The 6,000-nt window shown below is 40.8% G+C and overlaps 1 protein-coding gene across 1 annotated transcript in view; it reads left to right on the top strand.

Moving 5' to 3' along the window:
• The first annotated feature begins 816 nt into the window (after window positions 1-816).
• gas2l3 (growth arrest-specific 2 like 3) overlaps window positions 817-6,000 on the top strand; it is a 29,195-nt gene continuing 24,011 nt past the window's right edge. The window contains exon 1 of the mRNA XM_084345548.1: window positions 817-929. The gene's annotated coding sequence lies outside the window, so the exon portion shown is untranslated. The remainder of the gene's footprint in view (window positions 930-6,000) is intronic.

Below are 6,000 nucleotides of genomic sequence, written 5' to 3'. Positions count from 1 at the left end.
TTACCACAAATGGAACCTGCACATTTGATGATGAAGGTGACACATACATAAATGAGCATTAAGTATTATTATTACACCAAACATGGAAACATTTCATTTTTCATGTGTAAAATATGTGAACTGTCCACTATGTTGTTCTATTCTGAGCCAGTAAGAGAGGTTAATTAACAGAAATACAAAAGTAACCAGACTTATTTAGGATTTTGGAGGGATGGTGCTGCATAAAAAGTACTGTCAAAAAAGATCATAAATAACAGAGCAGATGAAAATCCATTGTATTTAACAAGGTTTTATAGCTAGGGGCTTTAAGGTCCCAAACACAAGTGATTTATCATTTTCTATCGTGGACTAATGCAACAAGTCATCACGTTCATAGACGATTCTGATAAAGAAAAGAAGTCATATAATATCAAGCTGATAAAACAACGTTTGTGTGTGTATTTAGCTGTTAAATGGTCTCTGAAATAATGTGGGGTTAAAAAGAACACAAGTGAAGGGGACACAAGTGCAGCTATTGTAGTAGAAAGTGGTTGGATTCCTTGTATTTGACCTGTAGGAGGAATAGCAAACTATACATCTACATAAAAACAATGTGAAAAATATAAAAAAGAACAACTTGAACTTTATTATGTGCTTTAAGATGCTCTCACAGCTTTATTTGCACACCTGTATTTTGCTTCTTTGCATCAGTTTTCATCCTTCAGTAAAATGACACCCAGGTGAGCCCGTGACCCCGCCCCCCAGCGGACGGAGCGCTCTGATTGGCCGGTTCGAACACCGCTGGCCACAAACACAGAGCAGCGGAGAACATGAGTAACTCCCGAGAAGTGGAGTACCACCTCAAGACTTCCACAGAGAAAAACGCCTCAAAGCAACGCAAAGTGGCCGGACTTTCTGCTTGAAGACTCTACACCTCTTCAGTGGTGCTGGTAGGTGTGAAACTTTAACTTTATGTCAGAGGGGAACTGACGGGGAGGACGTTTATCCGAAAGTTTTCGCCTGTGTGCGGAGGTTTTCTCCTGGTTTCTCCCCAAAATCCATGAGGGAGCCTCGTGGAGCTGCGACAGCAAACATACTGGAAAAACCGTTATTTTTGTGTACAATGAAGTCAAGCGTGCGTTTAAGTCTCTTTACAATATAAAAGTGTCTTGGAAAGCTGTCAGGAGTTTAAGAATAACACAATATTTGAAGTGTTGTTGAAATTAAGTACGCTATTTTTTAGTTTTTTGCCTGAAACTTCTTCTAACAGCTAGCATGAAGTCTGTCCCAAGTTGCGTTCACGTACACACATCTCTTAATTGTTAAATAAACGATGCACTTTCCTTTTCACACTAGCCGCAGTGATTTTAAATGAGCAGGGTGCAGTTTAAACCTCTTCACGGCCCTGCACTTTCACGCCTCTCACTCTTACATAATGGCAGCTAATTGACATTGACAGGTCCGTGTCTTGTTTGTGTTGAGTGAGAAACACACAGCTTCCAGTCTGCAACCTGCACATTTGTCCTTGATTGGCAGGTGGGAATAAATAGGTAAGAGGATCAGTAGTTTACTGGGAGACGTCCTCATCCTGAGGTGTTGCATGATGATAATGTGATGGTGGGATTAAGTGAGTATTGTGTGTGATGCGTTCAGGTTAGGTGCAGGGTGAGATTCACTCTACTCATGCTGCTGTTTCTGGATCAAAGCGTGCACTGGTGTACCTATTGTGCCAGGACAATAAAGGGGGACACATTAATATTAAGTGTTGTAAATGTGACAGTCCTGGTTTCCTGTTTGAGGAAAAAGGATGAAGTAAAGGCCGGGCAGGTGCTTCCTGCAAAGAGGGTTAACCTTGGGAAAGCCCATTCACACACAGCGCACCTCAGACCCTGCCTGTTGATGAGTTAATGATGGTTATTTTTGTCCTCACAACAAGATCAAGTAAAGTACTTACCCTTGTGATCGCCATTTCCTTTCACTTCTTTATTTTATACGAGCTAATAAGAGACACGGGCGGTGATTCAGAGGTCTGCTTGTGATTATGTCTGTGAATATGTTTTTCCACTGTGATTTGTGGTGCATGTCATTGGATTTTACCATCACAACATTACACAGAATGTGATGTAACTGTAACTCATGACTGGAGAAAAAAGAAGGAGGGTGAATGAGAGCAGGCGTGTCATTATCATTCATACATGCATGCTTGCTGCTCATGAACACTGAACTCGGAGTCCCACAGTTGTATAACTGATCAACACCACATCCAATAATTTCCAACATCTCTATTGATCCTAACATCAATCAGTTGATGGGTAGGCTGACCCTGCTGGTTTGACCTGCTGGGAAATTGACTTGGATCAAATTGCATTAAATTGGAGTCAGTGGCCATCAGTCAGTTGTGCTCCCTGTGTTAAAATGTTACTTAAAGCTGCTCTATGCTCGATCTTTACATTAAAACGCACCTGTGTTATGAACCACAGTCCCATGGTCAAGCTTCACTAATTGAGACACTACTACTACTACTGTCATTAGTCCAAGTAAATCCTGCTGTCAGTCTGGACTCTCTCCAACCACTGAGTCAAAATTAACTTAATCTGTTTATAAAAAGCACTAAGTCAACACTGGTCTGAAAAAGCTGGGCTCACTGGCATCAAATATGTGTTCATTCTTGTATTTAGTGTCTTTTGATACAATCAGAACAAAAAAACTGCTGAATGCTACACTAATAAATATTTTTATATGAACAATAGGACAAAATGAATGAATGCGTGCTATGTGAGCTGAACTGATGTTGGCCATATCAACAATGACACATGTTGTTCGATATGAAAACGTTTTTTTACTATACATAATGCCAAAAAAGATGCTTGGGGGACTTTTGAATTATCAAATTTCCTGTGAAGTTTACTGTTTCAGTTCACTTATTTATTTATACATTCAACTGTAAAATATCCTGCCTCCATTACATATCTTTTTCATAAGTGTTAACCACATATATTTATGAATATGAATATTAACCGATATATCTGTACCAGAATTTTTTATTCCCCAACATCGACAATGTCCCCAAAAATCCAGTATTGGTTTAGCTCATTGTTTGTGTTTTACAGCCCGAGCCAGTTATTTTCCCACAGCAAAAGAGAGCTAACTCAGAGGCTGTTGGGATCACCGCAGAAATGAGATGTTGCACTCTTGATCATTAAAGCAACATAATGTGGAAGTTCGTATTTTGTGCGATTTGGCGTATGTAAGGCTGTGATCCTACCCTCTCACTGAAGTTATAGTGCAGAAACAAGTGATAAGGGGGCGGAGTGGCCGAGACGGAGACACCATTCACCCTATGACAAGACACTGTACCATTTTAAAATGATTTTGAGGGTTTTATTTTAAGGTAAAGTTACATAATGTTGCTAAGTTGACTACTTATGTATGTCTGATTTTGATGGCAAGAAAGTTTACTAAAAGTTTCAAAGCCAATAAATTAGCTACTTCTGAGTCCATGTGACCTTTGTTTACCAGTCAGGACTCCAACTGAAGGTGTCATTATAATGCTGTTGTCCTTTCAGACTGTACAACGATACGTCACATTGCAGGAAATACAGTACCTCACTCTGTTTCAGACAAAGCTGTCACTGCCCAGCTCTCCATGAATGACACACACATAAGTAGCAGCCCCAATTCCAACTATCTTCATAATCACCATCTGCTTGATCTTTGGCATCAGGCCTCGCAGTTTGGGCCTGCCAAGGCTCCTGAAAGAAGTTAAGACCCTACACACACACACACACACACACACACACACACACACACACACACACACACACACACACAATACCAGATGAGACAAAGGAGCTAAATGAGTTAAAAATGCACGTGGGCACATATGGGCTACGGAGCTGCATGTGTGGACACAATAGAGCTGCTAATGAAATCTTGGATTACCCCTCATTTATTTAGGGTACCGTTTACAGGAGGGGAATGGTAAAGGGTGGGGGGTCATGAGTAAGTGTGTGTGTGTGCGTGTGTAAAAAGGGATTTGCCATTCTGTAGGTGGCTGTGTGTAGATGCTGTAAATAGTTGGAAAGTAAGGCTGACATCATGCATTATTTGTAGGTGGAGGTTGGGATGAGTAATATTTTTCCGAAGGAAGATAACTGAGTAATCTGTGTATTCTTATAACACTACAGGCATTATGTGAATGCAGTTCACAGAATTAAAAGCATGATAGTAGGTATAGTAAAATCCCATTTTTGTCATATCCCTTCAGCACTGCAGTTTGAAGGACTGCAAATTTTCCTTTGTTTCCATTTAATCGCACTGTTTTGCTGTTTACGGAGGGTGTGTGTTTTTCACTGAAGATCTAAGGCAGCACAGGTTTCTCCCATCATGTCTTACCACTTATGAGGCTGATTAAGGTGAAAGGTGCCCCAGTTTTTAAATCCTACCCCCCTCCCCACGCACTAACCAGGATTATTATGCGACAAACAAACGTGGCTAATTAGGCTGAGCTCAACGACCCCTCGACCTCTCACATCTTCTTGGCTCTGACCTTCTGGGAAGAGTTGACGGGGCGACGTGGGTGTTTGGGCTACAGAGGCTTATCTGACTGATAAAGCCTGCAACACGGCTAAACTGGGACTTTGAGGTCCAATTTGTGGGAAAACATCCTTAATTATTGCCAGAACTCTGACACAGGCTAACCTTATGACTTTTTTATTACTGAATTTAAAGTATCACACTTGAAATGTTATCAGAAAAGGAAATGGGGATGATTAACCAATGTTGACAATAAAGGAGGTGCCCAGTTGGGCTTGACAAACTATATTTACACTGTTAAGTTTTTAGTAGACATCCATTGTGACAGCCTGGCAGATTTGGCTGTTTGACAGATTTGGCTGTTTGACAGTTTGAAATCAAAAGGTTGCTTCCTGATGCGCCTATTGGTCTCAACAGTTTCACATCCCAGGCCATTAACTTAATGAATGCATGATGTGATGTGCTTCTGTTCGTTATGAAATGGCCATCAGTTACTTTTTGAAATAACAGCTGAGGAAAAATCAACGGTCAAGCTGGTTTGGTCATTTGCTCAGGTATTTCCAACTGCTGGGCCTGTCGGACGCCTGTGCTGCGACTCAAGCAGTGATGTCATTGCAGTTATTTGGCATGTCTGGTCAGCAGTAACAGATCAGAGTGGGCATCCTGCCAGGCCTGCTGCAGCTTAAAGGATGCAGTGCCTGTGTGTTGGTCACTGCTGATTGACACAGTCAACTGACTGCTGACACCATGTAGGCAGGGAATTCAGAAATGAGGAAAAATTGAATGGAACGTGTTTCAAAAATTGGCTCATATCAGGCTTTGCCGTTGGCGCAGAGCTCACAGTCTAGTTGTAGTTTTGCTTTTGATCTATTCAGTAATGTTCTCAGTCAGTAGTCTGAGGAAAATATGTCTTTTAAATACAAACATCCCAGTGCTTATGATGTGTCACCTGACTATACCACACAGCACATTCATTCATACATTTCCCTAAACAGCTCATTGCTCACCATAGAGCAGATTGCGGATCTCGTCTTTTAGCTCCTGGAGCCAATGTTTGGATATTCTCTTGGTCGATTCTGACAAGGATTGTTTATTTAGTTTGCTGCATGCGTAAGGTTTGAAATGAGGTAGGAAATCTCTTGTCAATTCAAAGAAGTTGTGTTCAGTTAGCCTCTAGTAACTTATAGAGCACTGTGAGAAACCATGAAGTTTTATGTGTAGCATCTTCTGCTGAGAGCTTATCATCTACTGGCTTTGTTTCCTTTAGGACTTATTGGATTCAACATATTATCGTGAGTGTTTTGTATTGATTTTAATACAGTGACAATGTGCTGGCCACGAGAGTTTGAGATATTCTGTAACATTCTCCTGAAACTTGTGGTTGTTATTTTACTTGTGGTGCCCTGTACTGGGTTCTTCTTAAAAAACAAACAAAAACAAAAAGCAGTCTAACATTTATTTGAAGATACATTTGGATAAAGACAC

Source organism: Pagrus pagrus (genome assembly GCF_965226575.1).
Source record: "Pagrus pagrus genome assembly, chromosome: 23".
Classification (NCBI taxonomy): Eukaryota; Metazoa; Chordata; class Actinopteri; order Spariformes; family Sparidae; genus Pagrus; species Pagrus pagrus.
This window is presented reverse-complemented; position numbering and strand designations above follow the sequence as displayed.